This window comes from Adiantum capillus-veneris, chromosome 22 (genome assembly GCF_014529385.1).
Source record: "Adiantum capillus-veneris isolate H3 chromosome 22, ASM1452938v2, whole genome shotgun sequence".
NCBI lineage: Eukaryota > Viridiplantae > Streptophyta > Polypodiopsida > Polypodiales > Pteridaceae > Adiantum > Adiantum capillus-veneris.
The window spans coordinates 45,040,784-45,065,397 of record NC_140952.1 but is presented as its reverse complement, the minus strand read 5'-3'; the positions used below and the strand labels follow the sequence as shown (position 1 = coordinate 45,065,397).

General features: G+C 39.4%; 2 pseudogenes; both read right to left on the bottom strand.

Moving 5' to 3' along the window:
• Positions 1–9,444: 9,444 nt before the first annotated feature.
• Positions 9,445–10,755, bottom strand: LOC147429250 (uncharacterized; annotated as a pseudogene).
• A 353-nt stretch (positions 10,756–11,108) lies between these two features.
• LOC147429249 (uncharacterized) lies at positions 11,109–11,758 on the bottom strand (annotated as a pseudogene).
• Between the last annotated feature and the right edge of the window lie 12,856 nt (positions 11,759–24,614).

The following is a 24,614-nucleotide window of genomic DNA, read 5'->3' as shown; positions in this document are numbered from 1 at the left end:
GAAGAAATATACATGAGACCTACAAATTGTAGCCAGCGAGTCTTGATTCTTGAACACAAGTGCTTACATGCTCACATACTTTCTCAAGGAAGGAGAGGGGGGTAATATTTTTACTATTGTAGAAACAACCACAATGATATCAATACGAGAGCGAGAGAGAGAGAGAGAGAGAGAGAGAGAGAGAGAGAGGAGGAGGAGGAGGAGGAGGAGGAGGAGGAAGAAGAAGAAATACACATGAGACTTAGAAAATGTAGCCAATGAGTATTGATTTTTGAACACAAGTGCTTACATGCTTGCATACTTTCTCAAGGAGGGAGAGGGGGGTAACTTTAATATTATAGAAACAACACAATGACATCAATGTGTGTGTGTGTGTGTGTGTTCACCCAATGTTTATATGTATATTCCCCCCTTTAGTAATAGACTAATAGCATTGATAGAGAATGATTCAAGGCATGAGAACTACTTTGCAATATGTTTTGCAATATTTTAAACTTCTGGTAATACAAACGAGATGTCCCTATATATAGAGAGCACAAAAGAGGAATAAATCATATATCTAGAGAGTGATTGTAGTGATATGAAAAAGGGTCCAATAAGGAAGAGGGAGGCTAGAAGACTACGGCTAATCTTGGAGTGATTTAGGGAGAGAATTGAGGGTGCTAAAGGTAAAAATACCCCAAAGATTAAAAAAAACTTTAACCTTACTGAATGCTTATAATGCAAATATTAAACTAGGACTAAGGTACTCCTAGGCTAGGTCATTAGACTTGATCTCCAACAAACCCTCCTTCAAGTTGATAACTTAGCACAACACAAAAAAGCCTTGTGATACACCTACTCAAGGTTCACTCTAAGGATACAACACACTTATAATTGTGTGGTTCTCTTAGGTGGATACAACATGAGAGTTCATCCAACTTAAGGAGATACTAAGTAGACTAAAAGAAGGTGTTTTGAGATACAAAAAGACTTTTGCCTAGCTTGTATAGACCTTTAGAAGGCCCATTCTTCTTCTACATACACTAGCTTTGCCTCATCTGAGGTAGTCTTTTCTTCATCTTCATCTTTTGAATCTGACTCTCCAATGTACATTGCTTTTATCCGTTGTTTAAGGAAACACGTTTGTCCATGTGATTGCCTTTGCCACAAAATGTGCATACAGTGCCTTTCTTAGAGTCTTTGAATAATGTGTTCCTTTTGAGGTTCCTTTGAGCTACTTCCTTTGTAGAATGGTCCTTGACTTTTGTTTCCCTCCTTACTTTGAGTAAGTTATGCTCCTTTATATTTCAAAATATTCATGTTTCTTATTTATTCTTATTTCTTCTTCTAAGAGAGATGCCTCCACCTCAGCTAAGACGGGTGTAGGGAGATTTGTTAGGGTGGTAGCAAGGCTAGCATACTCATCAAGAGCTGAAATACTTTTGATGAGAACAACTATTTTGATATCTTCTTCCACATCTTTGGTTATTCCTACTAACTGTGAATGTAAACTCTTGAATTTTCTTAAGTGTGCTGACATAGTAGTGTCGCGCGGCAGGTTTTGTAAGTAAGAAATCTCTATGAAGAGCATGATTTTAGATGTCATGGAAGTAGTACCAAATACTTTCTCAATTAAAACCGAAGCTTCCCGTGCAGTAGTGCAATAACCAATGTGATGTATAAAGACATCTTGTAACCCTGCCCCTATAATACTTAGATCTTTTAAATTTCTTTTGCTCAAATGTTGAGGAAGTTTCTCTATTGAAGTCCCTGAAGGTTCTCTTCCTACAATATCCCATAATCCTTTTTTCAAAAGTCTGAATTTTATTTGTGTTTGACATGTAAAGAAGTTTGTCCCGTTGAATTTGTCATTGGCTTCCATATTAGGAGTGGTCTTAGTAGAGTACTACTCTACCACTGTCTAAAACTCCATACAAAGAAAATTATTTATTTAATTGGAAAATGCTTCTTGAACATAATTTTTTTTAAGTTGTGGTTCAACATACCAAGTTTTGCAGTATGGGCAAAATTTCTTTCTAGCTATCCTATAAATTATAGGGCCACGTATATGTGTAGCTTTGGAAGTTACTTCTTCTTCGTTACGGTTTATTGGTGCTTTGGTTTTGTATGTGATTGTGCTGATTGTAGACGAGCTTTTACTCATTGCCAGAGAAGGTCTTACCTCTTGAATTTATTCAAGGGAAATGTCTATTCTCTTTTACAAGGGTAAATAAACCTTTTGATTCTTTTGCGGAGTTGAGTAACTCCTCCAAAAAACGTGTGTTCCTTTTATAATGAAGATTATGAGGCAAGGCAATCCTTAGGTTGAAATTCTATGAGGCAAAGCTTTTTGAAGCAAGGTAGTATGAGGCAAGGAAATTTTTATGAATTTGCTATGGGACAAACGCTCTATGAAGCAAGGAAGTAACGCTATGGGACAGGGCCCTTTAGGTAACTTTACAATGACTTTATAAAAATATGGAGGCTACTATAAAGCATTATTGCAGGCATTGACGAGGGCCGCTCCTTGTAGGCGAGAGCTACGAGCTTAAAGATTTCGAGTGGAGGGTGTGTAGGGGATCGTCATGCCATGGATTGCCAATCCGTACGGTTATCTTTTGTCACATTGATTGTGCAGGATGAGCTACCATGAGAGTAGAGCCCTGCCGTTGACGAGGTTAGGAGGCTGTGTTGAGCCGTTTTGCATGCAATTTGTGTGTGGGATACCACCAAGAGCTTGATTGAGCATCACTACGATGAACTATGGCGAGGAGAGCTCCTATGCAAAGATGCAATCAAAAGCCAATGATGTTGTTCATACCTTCTAAGAGATTTGATGCAGCGTTTGAAAAATGAAAAGTGAATTGAAGCTTGCCAGGTTGTAGATTGAGAATCACACGGAGTTGCCTTCGCTAATTGTGAAGTTGTGGAGATTTTTGATTGATGACAGTACAGAGTTGTGCTGAAACAATTGAAGACTTGAAAGCTTTCTGCCTTCTCTTAAGGCTTGAAGTTGTACTTGCTTATGCTATGAGTGATCACCACACCATTTAAAATACAAGGTTACGCCTTGTGGTTTTGTGATTTGAAAAATTTGCAGAGCAGCTTTTCATTTCTTCTCTGTGAGCCTTGAAAGGTTATCATTAATGAAAACTCAGAAGCACTCTATCAATCTATATTTAGATTAACCAAGATTTGATACCATATTAGACTAATAGCATTGATAAAGAATGATTCAAGGCATGAGAGCTACTTTGCAATATGTTAAACTTTTGGTAAAGAACACACACAGATACAAACAAGATGTCCCTTCATATAGGGAGCACAAAAGAGGATTAAATCCTATATCTAGGGAGTGATTGTAGTGATATGAAAAAGGGTCCAATTAGGAACAGGGAAGCTAGAAGACTACGACTAATCTTGGAGTGATTTAGGGAGAGAATTGAGGGTGCTAAAGGCTAAAAAACCCCAAAGAGTAAAAAAACCCTTTAGCCTTATTGAATGCTTATAATGCAGATATCAAACTAGGAGTAAGGTACTCCTAGTCTAGTCCATCAGGCTTGATCTGCAACATTTAGAAACATGGCCACATTTAAGTGATGCCACTAAGCAATGTGCCATATTTAATTGAGACCACCAAGCCTTCAATTCACTCCATCCTGTTTAGGTATGCCGGGCTCTTTAAATGCCACATGTGGCTATTCACAATGTATATTTCCATGTTTACATGTAGAAAAAACCTTATTAGAAAAAGTTTACTTCTTGGTAAAGCACAATGTTATTTCTTATTGAAAAGGTCCATGGGTACAATAATAATCAAGTATCTCCCACCATACCATGGTTAGGATATATGATGCTCCATCACACTTATACATTCATTCCCCAAAAAACCTCTTAAAAGCATGTTACTAATGGCCTATGATATCCCACTGCTACTATCCTTGCTTGAAGGTGTATGCATTTGTCTTACTGATCTCTGCACAGATGAAGAATTGTCAGCATAATAGAAGGTTCCCGATGATGTCTCAAAGCAAGTGATAATGTGTTTGTGTGTGCATGTGCGTGCATGTTAGAAGGTTCCCAATGATGTCCTGTAGCAAGTGATAGTGTGTGTGTGTGTGTGTGTGTGTGTGAGAGAGAGAGAGAGAGAGAGAGAGAGTCTGAGATTCATCATTCTTAAAGGTTAGATTGATCTGTGGGACTAGATATATGTAGCATGCTTGAAGACTGGATATAACGGTGGCAATTAACAAACTGGATCTATGATGTGTCAGGAGAGAAAGAAGTGTAGACCATGGTCTAGCAAAATGTAAGAAAAACAAGTTTGATGTGAGCACTTTAGTAAAGTATTATTCTCCTACTCTCAAAATTTTGAGAGGCATCATGTGAATACAAAAAGAAGCTCTCCTACACTTCCTCAATGTCCAGTCTTACATTTAAAGGAGTAAGAGCTAAGCCAAATGGTAGGTATGGTATAGATTGTGCGGAAGGGAATAGGCTCAAGCATGTAAATGGATGAATATAGGACTCTGATCTCTCAAACAGAAACATGCTCTTGTAATTTGGGGAGAGAAAGATTAATGACATATAGGATTTCATGTCACAACTTGAATTTTGCACCACGTCCTTTAGTTTAGCATAATGGATGAAACTCCTGCAAAAGTAAACAACTGAGAGCCCTCGTTTTTCTTTCATTTCCATCACATTAATGGCATGAAATTGTAATGAACAAATAGTGTGATCCTTATCATATTAGGTTGTTTATGCATTGTTGTGATTAGGTGATGTTGTAAACTATTACCATGCTTGTGCATAAAACATAGATAGAGATGGAAGCAAGGTCTCTATAGAGAAAAATAGATGGAAGGGTCATCACATTCATTAATATTAAAGAATCCAGCTTATCTTTTTGAAACTTGAAGATTTCCTAGTACATTGGAGATTATGAGATATAACCTTTTCACGCCTCTACTATTAGACATGAGAAGTATTATGATTACAGAGTGTAGCAGCTATTGGCCTTCATATTTTAAAACCTTTTTGACTTACCCATTGTGTACTTTTAGACTTGATAGAACTTTTTCCAACCCTAGGTAGACCAATGAAAACATGTCCTCTATATATAAGAGGTTATGATGTGCACTACTACGATGTCTTGCAAACTAGAAAGACACAAGTAATAGAGTGGAATAGATACATTGTATCCAATTGTGTTCCCATTGTTGAAACCAATTCTAGAATCCACTCCATTTTCAAACAAAGTTTAATAATTACATTGAATTCTCTAAGATTTCATCTCTTCATAGCATGCTAGACCAAGATAGACCAAAAGGAGGTCTCTCTCTCTCTCTCTCTCTCTCTCTCACACACACACACACACACACACACACACACACATTAAATTTATAGCTTGCACTATTCTACACTCATTTCCTTCATATGCTATACTAGATATAAATAAGATTCTTGTCCATTCTTCAATATCCATTTTGCTACCGATTTTCCTTCTTCACCTTGCTTTGAGCTTTTTGGTTAGGAACTCGGGTCTTCTAGTCATTCAAAGTGCATGGCGGGTCTTTGTAGTGCACAAAGAGAGAGAGAGAGAGAGAGAGAGAGAGAGAGAGAGAGAGAGAGAGAGAGAGAGAGAGAGAGAGAGAGAGGTGCCATGTGTGAGGGCCTACTTGATACTTGGAGTTTTTCTACTATTGTACCTATCTTCATGTCAGAGGACCGCATGGAGTCTAGGAACAACCTCACTATCATGATTGGATACACATTGGCATGATTGTTCGCATTCATCCTTGAGAAACAGTTGAGTAGATGGGCATAGAGACAGGGTGTATGGGCAGCAGTACAAAAGGGTTTCAGGAGAGGTTTCTCTACTCTTGAACATATTCTGACACTCAAAGACATTATTGAGGTGAGATCATGTGGGAGATGGCTCTATTGTTTCTTTGTGGATTTTTGCAAAGCCATTGATACAGTGCCCAAAGGTAGATTGATGCATATACTGCAGGAGATTGGGGTACCCAAAGAGTTAATTTGGGGAATCATGGCTCTATACAAGACAATAGTGGGGCATGTACACAGTCCATAGGGGATTTTTTATTGGGTTCTCTCCACTATCAAGGTGAAACAAGGGTGCCTGCTATCTCCTACACTATTTGGCATGTATGTGGATGTTGTTGACTACATTGAGAGGGATGGTGATAGATGAGCACAATTGGCAGGGACATGGTTCCCACTATTGCTATATGATGATGATATTCTGTTGATTTTTTAATTTCCATAGGGGATGCACCTCTATTTAGATGCTTTGTACACATTTGCCCATGATAGTGAATTGTTTGTTAGCCTAGGGAAAACCAAGGTTATAGTGTTTAACACCACACCATAGTGGGTCAAGAGGTCAACACCCACTTTTACATATGGTCAGGAGACGGTGGAGTATATAGATGCATACACCTATCTTGGGATAGTCTTTAGTGAACCAATTTTTTCATTGAGGAGAGCAGGCAGCAGAGACTAGATTCACAAGAGCTTATGCAACCTTGGAGAGATTGGAGAAGACAAATTCAGTTTCAGGAACCTCGAACAAAGCTATGGCCTTTTGACACTCTAGTATCTTTAGCTATGGGGTTCAAATTTGGGGACTCTTAGTGGACCACCATGGTAGATCTGGTAGATCTCATGGATGGCGATGTATGAAGATGCCTCTAGTCTATTGATCTCAACTGATTTGGGCTAAGGAGGAATGAGACTACAACCTATATTCTTTATTCCAATAGTTGTTGATTAATCCCTACAAGCTAGATGTGCTATTGTCAGCCGTACACTTCACTCTTCAGCTTCTCTAGAATCTGATGTGCGTATTGAGTGTTCTCGTTGATGTCTTCTAAGACTTTTGTTCCTGATGTGGAGGTTTCTTTTTGTTGCTTGTCTTTGTATTTAGCCACTTCCTCTAGTGTTTCCTCTATGGTTGGCTGGATACTTGGTCATGCTTTGTTTTCTTCTTCTTGTGGGGGCTGATCCATCACCTTTTGAATCTCTTCTACTTGTTGAGATTTTATTTCTACTTTGGATTTTGATTGGCCCACTTGATCTATCTCTTTGGTTGTTTGTTGTTCAAGAGTTCCTTCTTGAGCTGCTTGTTCAGGCTCTTGATTCTTCTCGATTGGGTCACTCTCCATGTGTTTGTGCCTCATTGATGGGCGATGGGGACCTTGCAGTTTCTTGAGCTTCCAAAGGAAATGAAGGAGCAATGGTTGCTCCTGCTAGCCCTCTATTTTGTACTATTTCTTTTTTATCATAGAGTTGTTCAAGGTATATGCGAGGATCTTGATGAGAATGGTACATAGGATTCTTTGTTCAGAGCTTGGATGGCTTTGGCTTCCATAATTCTTCAAAATAGCCTCTCAAGCCCCTTCCCTTTCAAAGGCTTCTCTTTCTCTTTCAAGGCAAGAAATTCTATGTGTTGGTTCTTCAATTATGATGGGTGCTTCTTAAGTATGGAACTTGAATTACCCCTTGTAATTTTTTGTATTGGAATGCACATTTGTAAGGCCCCCGTTATGAGGAGAAGCCATCATGCGTGAAGAAAAATCACTCCTCAAAAAACCAAAAATTCACGACCAGTCTCAATGAAGTATTTATTTTCTTTGGAATATTATGGCCAGACAACGGCCAAAAAGTGATTGAAAAACGGCCAGTCTCAACAGAATATTCCTTTTTGCTGGAATATTATGGTCAGACGACGACCAAAAAGTGGCTGATGACCAGTAGTCAATGGATGGTGGCTAGTGGTCAAAAGCCAATGGTGGCTAGTGGCCGATGGCCGAATTCAATGGCCAGTGGACAATTTCAAGGCGGACTTTTCTTCTCAAGGACGACCACAACCCTTTTGGCCTAAAAAAGGATACCTCTTCTACACACAAAAATGCATTGTGGAGATTTGTGGTGCATTGTGAAGTTAATGTGAGGTGGTGAGAGTGAAGTAAGGTGGGAGCTCTGTTAAGGGTATAATCCTTTTGTAACCTACTTCTTGTTTGAAGTACTAAAGCCATTGAGTGGCTGCTTTCCCATGAATGTAGCCCACATTGGTGACGTATATCGTCTGTCCTCTCTCTCTCTCTCTCTCTCTCTCTCTCTCTCTCTCTCTCTCTCTCTCTCTCTCTCTCTCTACTCTATAATCTCTCATGTGTGAAAATTATCTCTCTCCATTAGCTAAACTACTCTAATATCTTCTTAGCTACGTCCTATTTCCTAACAACTGGTATCAAAGCAAGGTTTGCTCATAGCTAAAGTATCTCAAGAAAAGAATTCCTTAAATTGAGTGGGAGTAATGGCGGAGGAAGGAAAGCTCAAGATCGAGAAGTTCAACGGCAAGAACTCCAACACTTGAAGATGCAAATTGAAAACTATCTCTATCAAAAGAGCCTTTATTTGCCACTAGACGATATTGCAAAGAAGCTCGCAACAATGACAGATGAAACAAGGATTGTCCTTGACCGAAATGCATTCGTAACAATCCGGCTAAGCTTGGCATCAACGGTGACCTTCAATGTTTCGAAGATGAATACCATGGAGGACTTGAGATGAAGTCACTTGACGGCCTCTACAAGAAACCATCGACATCCAACAATATATTTCTCATGAAGCGCTTGTTCAATCTAAAAATGATAAAGAATGGTTCAGTTGCAGAACACCTTAATGACTTTAACACCAACATAATTCAACTTCAATCAATGAAGATCAATTTCGACAAGGAAGTCACTACAAGAGGTTGTGTGCACTTGTGACGCTGTTAGTGACGGAAATACATTGGGTTTTTATACTCCCCAGTGTTGCTAAAACCATCGCTAACAGCGTCGATACGAGAACATTGCTATGAGCGTCGCTATAACCGTCGCTAGATGTGTTTCTATAGCTATCACTATATAGCGACGGCTATAGTGACGCTTACAGGCCACCAATAGCGACGCTATAGAGCCTTATATAGCGACGCCCGAGAGAAAAAAATTTGGTGGCAGGGCATTGAGTGCCCTACCATCCATCAACCATAATGAATGTTTCAATAATAGAGTAAACCTAAATGAATCCAAGATAAGCCCAGATTCACCTTTGAAAGAAAGTCCAAGCTTAGATATAGATCCAAAGTAGTCACCCTTTCAAGACAATATAACCATTAACTCCATCATCCATAGTATTGTTTGCAGATTAAAGATACAAAACTGACAAAAGTAAATTGATGAAAGTAAATCAATGACAATTGTACACATCATAGGCAAAATCACTTGATTGTTAAACTTTGCAAATGTAATAGTTACAACACCATTGTCATTATTGAGAAAATATACATGGTTTTCTAATAGTTACAAAAAGACGTATAAATGTCATCTCATGATACATATGCTATGACAAAAGGAAACTAATGCTATCTAGCTACGGCTAGACTAACATCGTTTAATCAGACGTCTCATCGCGTCCAAGCAGCCTATTTATCAGATTCTGCAAAAAAAAACAATAAGACAACTTTTTGTAAGCATAAACATATAATTTACAAAACAATACAACAAATAGAAAAAAATAAAGCCTAATACTAACCATGCCGCCACGAGAACTCAAAATGTCCATCAGGGTGTTTAAGCCCTTTCTCCCTGCGTACTCGCGTTTGTATGGTGTGCGGTCACGTCCTCTCATCGATCACTGTCAAAACATACAAAGAATCCATTATGCTACAATTAAAAAAACCCTAAACCCTAAACTATCAAACCTAAAGAGCAATGCAAAAACACTTACAAAATCGGCCTCAAATGATGTCCACCCGCCGCTCCCCAAGTGGTGCAAGCTCCCTGCCTCTACTTGCGCTTTGGCTGCCTCCTTTTATTGCTTCCACTTGTCAGGATTCTCGCATGCTGCTTTCTTCGCATTCTTCCAATCTTCTTTGGCCAGCCAATCTGGTCTATTCTACCCATGCTTTATTGGCTTTTGCACTTCAGAACGCTTGTGCTTGCAGTATTCACGCATTTGAACCTTCGTCAGGTCTTCATTGAAGTGATCGTCCCGTGTCAAAACCGGAAACTTGTCATGCAGCATGCTGATGACTCTGTCTTTTAAATCACTTGGTACTTCACTCCAGGCGTTTAGTATGTAGTGTCTAAACACCTGAGAGCAAAGACCGCGCATGCGCGAGACCACCTTCTTGCCTTCATCATCCAAGATGATAATGCCGCTGAAGTCGACGTAGTAAGGCAAGCCCTCTCGCCGGTGACGCGTGAACCTGGGTGTTCCGATAGGGCTCTCTAGTAGCATGTCAATGGGGGTACGGACGTCAGGTGTCTCCATTGGATTTTAGGCCCCAAAGCAAGGAGTGTCGACGACTGGGGTGACTCTTGGAGGAGTAGGTAGTGGTGTGTAGCTACTAAAAACGGTCGTCAGATGTGCAAAAACTGGCATAGATGGCGATGCCATGGCTGGCGTTGGGGCGGGCAAAGAAGGAGAGGGTAAAGAGCCTGGTCGAACATGAGGCGGTGTCGAGGCATCGGCGGTGGCATCCCCACAACAACCACCGCCACCACCACTAGAGCATTGGTGCCTAGATGAGTGTGAAGATTATCTCATCAACACCGAAGCTTTGGAGCGTGTTGAATGCTCCGAAACAGAGGGAGATGCTAAAGGAGTAGGAACGTGTGATTGTGCTCCAGAGTGATGACAATCTACGTACCACTGCCTCTGCTGGGGTGACAAAGAAGAAAGAAACTCATCATCATCCATACGTGCATTAAACACACGAACATTTAATCTTAATATTGAAACAATGAAGAAGAAAACATGGACAGGTAGAGAGAGAGAGAGAGAGAGAGAGAGAGAGGACTCATAAAGGGGGAGGGATTCCTGTGTAGAGAGATTTCGTTGAATTTTTGTGAATTTGTAAAAGCACTACGCTCTCGGTGCGATGGAGACTGAAGCTGCAATCGCGAAGGTCTACTCATAGATGATGCTTGCCCCACCACTAAATCTAGTTGATCGGGTGAAAGAGACGCTAAGAAGCAGTAGTAGTGCTTCTTAGCGTCTCTTTCACCCGATCAACTAGATCTCTTCCACCCGATCAACCACTTCTATGCAATCTACAATTGTTGTAGCTCTTCCAATAGTGGAAGAAGCTACACATCCATATTCTTCACTTTATACCGCCCCGGAACAATCAAGCTTAGCCATAGGTGCCCCTTCTTCGTAGTCAACCATGGGGGAATGTTGTAGTTGACGATGACAACAGGCCATACACTGTAAGATGTTGATCTTTGACCAAATGGATTTACGCCATCCATAGGGAGGCCTAGGCGCAAATTTTTATCTTACCTCGCAAAATCTGACCATGTTTCGTCTATATGTTCCAAAGCTGTGCAATCTGCAGGAATCCGTAGCACACCATCCGAAGATTTATTCTCCTCATGCCATGATGCTAGGGCGGCCATGGACTTACATTCAAAGAAATGCTTGATGTGAGGAAGCTGAGGAAAATGTCGCAAAACCTTTTGTGGAATTTTTATTACGTGGAGATCTACTCGATATGTCTCAGAATCACATTTCGGACACTTCTCCATGTCTATGTATTCCCCTCCAAAAACAATGCAGTCATTAGGACAAGCGTGGATCGAATTGTAATCCATGCTTCCTCTCTGGAATCTGGCATCACATTATCAGCTCGTAGTATGTGCTCTTTGAGCAATCTACATAGCAAAACAAATGCGGTACAATTTTGTAAGTAATCTATCATATCATTATACATCTAGAGTTTTTTATTAAAGTAAACACATTGTAATAGATCAATTGAAAAGCGTTTTGACGCTAGTGTCACTCGATCCAAACTTTGTCCGCATGTTGAGAAGAACCAGGAGCACCTTCAATCTAGACACACATGCTCCATCATACAATGGTGTATTGGCTTCACTTTTCATATCATCATAGATAAGCCTTTCTGAATCCATGATCGTCTCGATCATTTCATTGATCTCGGGATCAAACATTGCCATGTTGGGAATTTGGTCTGTATGACCATCCCACGAGCTGTCAAAGTCTACATCTTACCTCACATATGCTGCTTGACCAAAGTGCTTGTGAACACGTCTATTGGGTTACAAGATTGCTACCTGTTGGGCAGCGTCAAAGTCCGACGAGTTAAAATTGGCAACAACTTGATCTATAATAGATGGATCGAACTCGCAAAATTCATAAACGTGCTGCAAAGAAACGTGTCTTGTCCGTCGCACAGCATGCTTGCATTGATTACAAGGACATAAGATCCTCGTTGAGAGATAGGTGTTTCGGTTGGATGGCCCCACATCCTCGTCACTACTCATAATGAGGGTAAAAACCTTATAACCTGGACATAAATTTAATCTTCTATTGGCATCCTCCATCTTTTATTTCTCTCTCTCTCTCTCTCTCTCTCTCTCTCTCTCTCTCTCTCTCTCTCTCTCTCTCTCTCTTTGCTCACACTGTAAACTACCTCACATTCTCTAGTCATGTCCAATCCCCGTACATCTCGGTCTAGAGGTGCATGGATATTAGAACCACCGGGTTATAATCTTGTATTTATTGGTCAATGCCTATATTTGTGGGTATGAGAAATCTACACACCCACATCTACATGATAGAGCATGTAGTGGACAAAACCCCTTTGCCTCTTCTCTAGCTGTAGCATTTCACAGCATCTTAACATCTTTTCACAGTAGATCTTTGTTTGAGGGATTACTTAGCACATTACATGTTGGCCTCCAATCTGAGTATCATGCCATTGAAAGCTTTCCAAATTAAGGTCGCATCCGTAGAGAGGAAAGAGGGATCACCGTTCGTCTAACTCTAATTTTTTTTACCGTAATCCCAAAGGTAGATTAATATAAAAACTCAATCCAAAATCTAATCTTAAATCTAAGCTAATTGAGCATGTGGTGATTTGCGGCTAATTGAATATGGTTAGTGTGTGAGTTAATAGGTGTCAGATTCTGATGGGAATATACATATTGTTGTGTAACTAGAGTTTGCTCTTTGGGCAAAGCGCGCCTTCATTGACATGCAGTAAAATCTAACCTAAATCTAAAAAAAGTTAGTCCATCGAACATAAATCTAGATCTAATCTAATCTTAAACTCAAAATAAACCTAAATCTAATCTAACCTTAAATCTAACCTAAACATAAATGTAATCTAACTTGAATCTAAATTTAATTTAGTCAATTTTAAGTTTTGCCTTAATCTTAAGTCTAAATCTAATTTAATATTAAACTCAACATAAACCTAAATCTAATCCAATCTTAAATCTTAAACCTAAATATAATCTAACTTAAATCTAACATAGCTAGCTAATATTTAATATTTTTCTAATTTTAAATCTAACCTAATCTTAATCTAACGTAAATTTAAATCTAACTTAATCTTAAACTCAACATAAACATAAATCTAAATGCAATCTAGCTTAATCTAATTTAAATCTTAACCTAATCTCTTTCTCTCTTTGTTTTCTCCCCTTGCCTCTCTCTTTCGCTTCTCCTCCTCTCTCTCTCTTTGATTTTTTATTCTCTCTCTCTCTCTCTCTCTCTCTCTCTCTCTCTCTCAATGTGTGTGTGTGTATGCATTCTTTGTTTATGCATGTGTGTGTGTGTGTGTGTGTCTGTGTGTTTTGTTTTCTCTCTCTCTCTCTCTCTCAAAAACACAATGTGTGTGTGTGTCTGTGTGTGTGAGAGAGAGGGAGAGAGAGAGAGAGAGAGAAACAAGGGAAGGGAACATGAGAGAGAGGGGGGGGGGGGGGGGGGGGAGAAGAAAGAGAGAGAGAGAGGGAGAGCGCGGGTTACCTCTTTGCTTGAGCGTCGAAAACTCAGATCAGAGATCTGAATTTTCGGGCGCTCTTGGTTTATTTTTTTACTCCTATCGGCGTCGCTATGTAACAAATAAAATAGCGACGCTCATAGCGACGCCGTGGATTTTCACTTTTGAGCGTCGCACACGAGCGTCGCTAATGTGAAGTACCTCTTATAGTGAGTGCGAGCCCTCCTTATACTATCATCTCTATCGGAGAGTTGTGACAGCCTTGTGTGATGGATGTAAGTAATTCTATCATGGACACAAAGAATCTTAAGTTTGACGATGTTGTGGATGTTCCCATAAGAAAGCATTAGGAAAAATATGAACCCTCTAGGGACCCTTCGAGATTAGGGTTAATTAGAGGCCAGCCAATAGGAAGACACACACACACATTGTGTTTTTGAGAGAGGGAGAGAGAGAGAGAGAGAAACAAGGGAAGGGAACATGAGAGAGAGGGGAGGGAAGGAGCATACCTGGCTCTCCTTCTTCTCCTTGTGTATGTGTATGTATGTTTGTGTGTGTGTGTGTGTGGGGGGGCGGGGGGGGGGGGGGGGGGGGGGGGGGGGGAGAAGAAAGAGAGAGAGAGAGGGAGAGCGCGGGTTACCTCTTTGCTTGAGCGTCGAAAACTCAGATCAGAGATCTGAATTTTCGGGCGCTCTTGGTTTATTATTTTACTCCTATCGGCGTCGCTATGTAACAAATAAAATAGCGACGCTCATAGCGACGCCGTGGATTTTCACTTTTGAGCGTCGCACACGAGCGTCGCTAATGTGAAGTACCTCTTATAGTGAGTGCGAGCCCTCCTTATACTATCATCTCTATCGGAGAGTTGTGACAGCCTTGTGTGATGGATGTAAGTAATTCTATCATGGACACAAAGAATCTTAAGTTTGACGATGTTGTGGATGTTCCCATAAGAAAGCATTAGGAAAAATATGAACCCTCTAGGGACCCTTCGAGATTAGGGTTAATTAGAGGCCAGCCAATAGGAAGAGAGTGGTGGACACACTCTATACCCTCAAAAAAGTAGGGGAACAAGATAGCCTACACTTCTTAATGGCCTCTTACCTACTATTGAGAAGCTAAGGGAGGTGGTTAGGGGAAAGGGAAGGGGGGGGAGGGGGGGGAGAGGGCGGACCACTTTGACCTCTTTTTCCCCAATTTATGGGCCGGATTTAAAAATACAATAAAATTTTCAAATTTCAAGTTTTCCCCTCCTTAAAAGGTCCCCAAACCTATTTCATGGTCAAAAAAGCATTTTTGACCTCCAAAAGTAAAAAACATACACTAAAAAATCCAAAAGTCAAAAAACAAAACATCATTTCTACTCTCCAAAGTCTTTCCAAACCTACCCTAAAGCTAAAAAAATATTTTCTCTCTCTAGAAACCCTTTTCCAAGCTCTCCATTGCTACAACAACCACATGCACCCCCTATAGTCCAACATTAGCTCTCTACTAGCTTTCTCCCACCTCCATTGTAGAACCAAGCAAGCTCTTCCCCCATCTCTTCCCCTTGCCCACCACATAGTTTCACACCAAGCTAGCTCCTCTCCCTTGTCTCACCTCCATTACAACAGGAAACAAGATTCTACTCCTTCTACTTTCATTCGCTCACACTACATGGAAACCTCTACTCCCGACGGTGGAAAAAGTATGAGCTCACATGACTTGCATACCACAACAACATGAGGTGTGAATAGTGTGTGGGCATTGCAAGGGTTTACCTCCAACATAAAGATAGAATGGTAAGAAAATTACCCTTGTAGCTTACATTCAGCGTTTAACATCGTCTCTATCTTTAAGTTTATCATGATGGAGAGAATTAGACTCTTTATGGCTTTCAATGTTTAGGCTTCACACCTCATAACATTGGGGTGTGTTATTTTGTTGATGGGCTTTGGTGCGCCATCTATTTTTGTGTAGCATGTGATTGAGTCTCACAATGCAAGTAAGTTGTGCTATCTATAAAGAGTCATCAAAGATTCTCCTTCTAATTTCTTCTTTGTATAGTTGTCACTAGATTATTAGAATGATATCATTTTGTTATAAAATCATTTTGTACTTTATAAATTTGTGCTCACAAAATCTGTTGTTTACTTACAGAGTCAACTTTTTTTGAGAGGACATGAGCAACCAACCATGTGCAGAGATGGAAATCACTCTATTTTAGGTACGTCAGGAACCTTTCACTACCATGTTAAAAGATTGTGATAAGAATAGTAGGATCTGTGTAGAACCTTGAACCAATAGGTACTCTCTAGGAGCTCTTAGAAAAGGTATCCAGAAAGTACTACTATTGTCCCTAGTGTCATAGACACACAAATACTCAAGTGTATATGAATCTCTAGATGAGGAAGACAAATACTTGTAAGAGCAGCCTAACAACAACAACAGTGTCTCTGTTTGTAATTATTTTCATTAGGCTCGATTCTTCCATAAATGGTTTTGTATTTATACTCATTTTGGTGCAATATAAATATGTTTCTTTGTTAAATAGTGTCGCATTGAGTGAAAGTATTTAAATTAGATCATTGTAGTTTCATACATATTTGAGAAACATTGTTGACCTTTATGGATATTTTGATTTTCCAGTAAGATGTTTCAAGTCTCAAGTCTTAATCACTCCACCATGATGAAATTCAAGCAATATTTTGATTTCAGTTTAATCATTAATGGTTATCCGTATTAAAGTGGATCATAACCTTTGTCAAGATGTCCTCATTTGGGAATGTAGAATATATATCTTAAGCAGCATTTCACAAGTTGAGAAAGCTAAATTCTTGCTTTCCAATATGTTATCGTGTCCATACTATGCCTATTCCAATCTTGACTTGGAGAAAGGACAGCTTGAGACGGAGGTGTCGATGTATAGCGATGATTGATAGGTCAACAATTAACTTATCATTGATTCGTGTTTCAACATACATATATTGTAAATCCTTTCAATTTCCAAATTTTTTGAGTAGTGTTGACATGTTTTTGGTATCAAATCTTCTTAAATATCCCTATTCATTAGTTATTTGTAGCTATTTGTTTGGTATTGCTAAAGATGATACCAATAGCTATCACCTTGTGAGCTTAACTGTTAATTGTGGAATTGATTTTTACTTTCTAGCTCATTTGGATAGAGAAAGTGTAAACATAAATTATAAATATATGCACATTGTTAACATAGAAAATATGTACCATTTGAACCTATGTAAACTGCTAATCAAGAAACCTTTGGTTGGATACTATAACAATAGGGGTCACATGTGGTTTCAAATACCAAAGAAATGGATTTACCAAAACATTCCTAGGAACACGCGGTGGAAGCAAGGAAGTAATAATTGGCCCCTTTTTTGGTTGATTTTTGGTGATGAATGTTTAGTGCATAGGATTTGTGAGGCCTTTGACCCGGGGAGTTCACTGAAGTATATGTATTCAATAAAGTATATGTAACATAGCACATGTATTCAATAGAAGGAATTTTATAATCTTGTAAAGTTATAGAAACATGTGTAGATAAGGCCTATAAGGGTATTTTTAATCCATTTTGGTGAACGTCCGTGATATAGGAAAAAATTACATAGTGAATGCACCGGGGCCTTTGAGCATAGAGCAAGGAGGGGGGGGGGGGGGGGGGGGTTTGCTCTGAGTACATTAAAAACTACACCTCTATCTCATGGCCATGCATTAAAAAAAGGCTCTGAGTACATCAGAAACTACACCTCTATCTCATGGCCATGCATTAAAAAAAGGCCCTATCTACCATTTTAAGGCCCTAGGGACCCTCAACAAGAGGCGCCACAAGGGCGTGCAAAATGGCCAAACAGGGACCCCTGTTTGGCCATTTTGCACGCACTTGTGGCCCCTCTTATTAAGGGTCCCTAAGGCCTTAAAATGGCAAACAGGGGCACATGTTAGTTGTTTGGCTATGCCTTTACCAAAACAATCCCAAGAACATGGGGTGGACACAAGGAAGTAAAAATTGGCTCCTTGTTTGATCAATTTCTAGTGCTTAATGTTAAGTACACACAATTTGTGAGGCCTTTGACCCACCTTTGAACACAGAGCAAGGAAGGGGGGGGGGGGAGGGGGGGAGGAGGAGGGTTGCTCTAAGTACATCAAACACTATAGATCTATGCCATGGCCATGCATTAAAAAAAGGCCCTATTTTCCATTTTAAGGCCCTAGGGACCCTCAACAAGAGGAGCCACAAGGGCACGCAAAATGGCCAAACAGGGATCCTTCTTTGGCCATTTAGCACGCCCTTATAGCCCCTCTTGTTGAGGGTCCCTGGGGCCTTAAAATGGAAAACATAAGCTTATTTTACATGTTTGGCATGATTCAAGTAGCAAGTTTTTTTGTTTTCAACAGCTTGTAGCTCCCAATCAGCTCCAAATTTGTCTGGGCTTGTCTTACATGAGTTTGTTCATCTCATCGCGCTCTTTGACCATCATGCGATGCAAAAAAGTTATATCTTTCTCGGATTCTTCAAAAATCAACGTGCAAGTTGACAATTTCTAGAAAAATGATGTAAAACAAACATTTCGTACTGTTTCTTTAATCTACAGGCTCCAACGAACATTAAAACCATGGAATCTAAAAATATGCAAAGAACCAATGTTTTTCATTATATTAAGGATTGTATTTCCTTCATGCAAAACTTTCTCAAAATCTCACCCTAACACCTTCAAAAGAGGCTGCTAAGGAGTACCCTCAGTTAAAATTTGAAATTGAAGGAAAGCAATCAGAATGAACTTAGACTGTGTACAAACTTTAAAACAACCAAAATTTCCTTCAAAAAACAATTATTGCTTAAAATTTGAAACTTGGTCCCCCTTGGACTCCCCACAACTATAGAAATCTAAGGGTTCAAGGAGAGATATGGTATCAAAAGTGCATAGTAGGAATCTCACCGAGGTTTATTCCTTAAAGATCTCTTGCACTTTATCATGTCTTCTCATGTTCAATCTTACCAAACGAAAAACAAGGTGAAGATTTCACGATGGCCTCAAGAAGGCATCATTTTTTCCTCTAATAAATGATTATTAGAACACATTTGACATGTTAATGGACCTTGTGTTCATGAAAAATGTGTCCCAACTTAATAATCTGCCGTTTTCAATTTCAAAAATGTCAATTGAGAGTAAGGGAAAAAGGCAAATTTTTGCCCCAAAATAGAGAAAAATAATATAAAAACTCGAAAAATAAATCTAATTTTTAAAAAATTCCTCTTAGTAAATTCAAGAAAAGGAGTTTTATATGTCTGAAAAAATGATATTTCTCGAACACTTTAATGGAGAGAGATTAGAGAGAGAGAGAGAGATGCACGTGTACACACACACACATGCTCATTTTCATAATAAGAATATTCAAATGAATATAATAAAGCATGAAATGACTTGAAATGTCACCTAGAAAAGTTAATGTGAGAGTGACCATTTGATGGTGAAAGAATTGTAAGGGAAATATGAGAATTTTTTCCCCAAAATAGAGAAAAATAATATAAAAACCCAAAAAATAAATTTAATTTTTAAAAAATTTCTCTTAGTAAATTCAAGAAAAAGAGTTTTATATGTCTGAAAAAATAATATTTCTCGAACACTTTAATGGAGAGAGATTAGAGAGAGAGAGAGATGCACGTGTACACACACACATGCTCATTTTCATAATGGAAATATTCAAATGAATATAGTAAGGCATGAAATGACTTGAAATGTCACCTAGAAAAGTTAATGTGAGGGTGACCATTTGATGGTGAAAGAATTGCACGTTTTGCTCTACCACTTCCCTATGGCCTTCTTGGCAAAAAAAAATTCACTTTAAATGACTACAAATCTTATTTACCTTATCAAACAATCTAAAATATGGTAGATCTAGAGTGCTCTTATACATCAAGAAACAAACAAGTGAAAGGGTCACGACGGCTTTCAAAAACAATAAGAAAGTGATAAAATTGTTAGGTTGAATTAAACTGGTATCAGTGTTTGGGAAAGGATTGCCTCAGCTTAGTCTTGAGCCGATTGCAAATCGAGGGTAAACGGAAGAAAAAACGATGAAATATGTGAAAAAGTCGTCCAAAATTTTTACAAATCTCAAAATTTCTGCTATTATTTTTTATTTTCTCCTTTGTGAGGAAGAAACTCAATTAGCAGCCGCTTAATAAAAGAGACTTTCTCGGACATTAACACTTACTAGAATCAAGCTATAAAATGCAAGAAATGTAAAGCTGTGTGAAGTTGTGAAATGAAAATAACTAATTAATTTATTAGAATTATGCAAAGTGAAGCTTCACTTTAGCATTCTAAAACAATAGAATGCAAAAAGAACATTTGTGTAAAATTTATTGAAAGTTATGCAAGGTGAAGCTTCACTTTACTTTAGCATTCTAAAACAATAGAATTCAAGAAAAGTAAAGACATGTCAAGATGTGAAATGAAGGGTAAGTCTCCATTATCATGCAGTGAAAACAATAGAATTCAAGAAAAGTAAAGACATGCAAGATGTGAAATGAAAGGTAAGTCTCCATCATGTAGGATGTGAAATGAAAGGAGTCTCCCTAACCCAACACAACACTAAGGGTTTCTTTTAGAAAGCAAAAAGTCTATTTTAAAAAAAAATTAACTTTGATAAACATACATTCATGAACAACTTCCAAGGGATAGTGCGGTCATAGTTGTTGCATCTAGTCCATGACATGGTATGGTCATGGGGTGACCTAGTAGGTTAGACAGACATTTGGTTCAGTTTTGAAAAAACCTATTTTTAAAATATCTTTTTCATGTCTTTTGTGCTTTTCGGTGCTTTTTTCCAAAAAGCAAGGCTTGATCCTTAATCTATGAATCATGAGATAGCTATGGTTAAATTTTATAAAAATCTACTTTTCATGCTATTTTTAGCTTTTTGTGATTTTTTAGTGAAAATCAAGCCTGCTTTTTTGTTTCGATGGACAAGGGAGACCCGTAGTTTAATTTTGTATCTTTCTTTTTCTTTTTACGCTATTCGGTATTTTTGAAAACCAATGTGCTTTTCAGGATGACCTAAATATAAAAATATTATTTTAGTCACCATCGGATTTTACAACAACCTAGAGAAAAAATGAGATTAAACAAAAATTATTTTAAAAAAAAGCAACACTATAAATACGCTCGCCAGTACGGGAAAGTCATAATTATATCGGGATACCATGGGGCAACTAGTTTAGTTACGATTACATTAATCGCCAAGATATTGTCCAATTAATCAATTTTTACTATAAAAATTGAATGGTAAGTGGGAGAGTTGATTACCAAAAGCAATGTCATGTATTTATCAAATTTGCCAAAAATTGCGGGCTAATTTGGGTTGAGAGGTAGCACTACCTCCTGGCTTGGGGCTCACTCCGGCTTGGTAGAACACCTATAAATTGGTATAGAGTGCTTAATTTTCAGCTTCGACAATTGCGTCTACTACTACATGGAAATACATATCTAATATAAGGAGTGGTACAAACTCTCCATCACCATCTCCATAAGATCTTCTCTCTCATTCACGGGAAGAAGAAGAAGAAGAACATTCTCTCTCTACTTGTTTACTAACTTCTCTTCTCTTTTCACGATATTCACGGTTTCCAATGGCTTTGTGGTGAAACCTCTACATATCTCCTAACACAAATCTCTTGCAGCAAAGCAAGAAGTCTTTCGATAATCCATAATCAATTCTTAAGCACGATAAGAAGCTCTAAAGTCCATAGCCATCATTTCTTTCTCTCTCTATGTCGTTTTTTGAGTAGATGTTCTCTCGATGGTTGCTTTTTTGTATATGAAGGCATGTATGGACTTATCGGGTGTGTATGAGGTTGATCCATTAGTCATGTCTAACATGCTAATTATTAAGTATGGATCCTGATTTACCCTTGTAATTTTCTATGGTAAAAGCGCACATTTGTAAGGCCCCCATTATGAGGAGAAGCCATCGTGCGTGAAGGAAAATCACTCACCGGAAACCAAAATTTTCACGGACAAGAATCAGGGGCAACTTTAGAGGCCTCGGGGGCGCCCCCGAGGCCCCCGAGACTTTTTTAGCCGGAATATTCTTTTTCGCCGGAATATTATGGCCGGATGGCGGCCGGAAAGTGGTCGGAAAACAATCGGTCGGTTGGTCGGTGGCTGGTAGTCAATGGCCGATGGCCGGTGGTCGGAAGTCAATGGCCGATGGCCAGTGGTCGGAAGTCAATGGCTGGTGGCCGGTGGCCGAATTCAAAAGCGGACTTGTCTTCTCAAGGGCGGCCACACATGGACGGATTGGAGGGTCCGATTTGGACTTATTCGCACAAGGGCGGCTACACATGGCTGTCTCTCATAAGAGAGGGTAGCCCTTTTGGCCTATAAAAGGAGGCCATTTCTACACACATTTCATAGTGTGAAGTTGATGCAACAAGGTGAGTGTGAGGTGGTGAGAGTGAAGCAAGGAGGGAGCTCCATTAAGGGTATAATCCCTTTGTAAACTACTTCTTGTTTTGAAGTACTAAAGCCATTGAGTGGCTGCATTCCCGTGGACGTAGCCCACATTGGGTGAACCACGTATATCATGTGTACTCTCTCTCTATCTCTCTACTCTATAATCTCGTGTATATAAATCTGTCTCTCTCCATTAAGTAATCTACTCAATTATCTATTTAGCTACGTCTTATTTCCTAACAACTGGTATCAGAGCCAGGTTTGCTCGTAGCTAAATTATCTCAAGGAAAGGATTCCTTGAATTGAGTGGGAGTTATGGCGGAGGAAGGGAAGCTCAAGATTGAGAAGTTCAATGGCAAAAACTACCAACATTGGAAGATGCAGATTGAAGACTATCTCTACCAGAAGGACCTCTATTTGCCACTAGGCGGTCTTGCGAAGAAGCCCGCAACAATGGCAGATGAAGCATGGATTGTCCTTGATCGAAAGGCACTGGGAACAATCCAGTTAAGCTTGGCGTCAACGGTGGCCTTCAATGTTTCGGAGATGAAGACCACGGAGGACTTGATGAAGTCACTTGACGACTTCTACGAGAAACCATCGGCATCCAATAAGGTATTTCTTATGAAGCGCTTGTTCAATCTAAGGATGGCAGAGAATGGTTCAGTTACAGAACACCTAAATGACTTTAACACAAACATAAGTCAACTTCGATCAGTGAAAATCAATTTCGATGACGAAGTGCGAGCTCTCCTTATACTATCATCTCTACCGGATAGTTGGGACAGCCTTGTGATGGCTGTAAGTAATTCTATCTCTGGCACAAATACTCTTAAGTTTGATGATGTTGTGGGTGTTCTCCTAAGCGAGGAAATGCGAAGGAGAAGCACAGGAGAATCATCAAGTGCTGCACTATCAGTGGAAACAAGACGAAGGCTTAAGGAGAGGTTCAAAAACCAAAAGGGTCGTGATCGCTCAAGGCGGAGCAAGTCACGCACAAAGTCAGTTCTTGAATGTTGGAACTGCGGCAAGAAGGGCCACGTCAAGAAGGATTGCTGGTCCAAGAAGAAGAAGGAGACAGAGTCTCAAGACAACAAGCCAACATCGGAGGCCAATGTGGCAGGTAAAGTAGAGCAAGATGCTCTAATTCTCTCATTAGACAATGTGTCTAATTCCTGGATAGTAGATTCCGGGGCTTCATTCCATGCGACACCACACAAGCAACATTTCCAAGACTACACCAAAGGTAATTTTGGGTAAGTATACTTGGGAGATGATGAAGCTTGTGAGATTGTCGGCAAAGGTACAGTTTCTGTCAAAACTGCTAACGGAAATGAATGGAAGCTTAAAGATGTTAGGCATGTTCCTTCTCTTCGCAAAAATTTGATCTCTACAGGACAATTGGATGATGAAGGTCACAACATTGCATTCGGAAACAAACGGTGGAAGATCTCAAAGGGATCTTTGGTGGTTGCCAAGGGTGAAAAAGTCGGTACACTTTACTTGTGTACTGTTAGCACGCAACCTTTAGCTTGTGCAGCAACTACAAAAGTTGACAGTGCGGTGTGGCACTACCGACTTGGGCATATGAGTGCCAAAGGAATGCAAATCCTTCAAACAAAGAAGCTTCTACTAGGTTTGAAAGAAGTGGACTTAGAGTTCTGTGAAGATTGTGTTTATGGTAAACAAAAGAGGGTAAAATTTCAAAAATCAGGAAATGAAAGAAAAAATAAAAAACTTGAGTTGGTTCATTCTGATGTTTGGGGTCCTGCAAGTACACCATCACTTGGTAGCTCATTGTACTATGTAACATTCATAGACGATGCGACTAGAAAAACATGGGTTTATGTCATGAAGAATAAATCCGATGTATTTTCCATATTTCAAAGGTGGAAAGCCTTTGTGGAGAATGAAACAGGTACCAAGGTTAAATGCCTCAGATCCGACAATGGAGGCGAATATTGCAGCCAAGCTTTTGAAAGATTTTGTGCTAGCAATGGCATTCGGAGGCAAAGGGCAACCCCAAGGACACCTCAACAAAATGGGATTTCGGAAAGGATGAACATGACAATCATGGAACGAGCACGAAGCATGCGGCTACATGCAGGCCTACCACTTGAGCTTTGGGCAGAAGCTGTAAGTACGTCTGTGTACTTAATCAATCAGTCACCCTCAACGGCATTGGATGGGGGAGTTCCAGAAGAGGCATGGACAGGTAAACCGGTGAATTATACATTTCTCAAAGTGTTTGGATGTGAGGCTTTCATGCACATAGATAGAAGCCTAACATCAAAGCTAGATGCAAAGTCCAAAAAGTGTTTCTTCATTGGCTATGGAGAAGGAGACTTTGG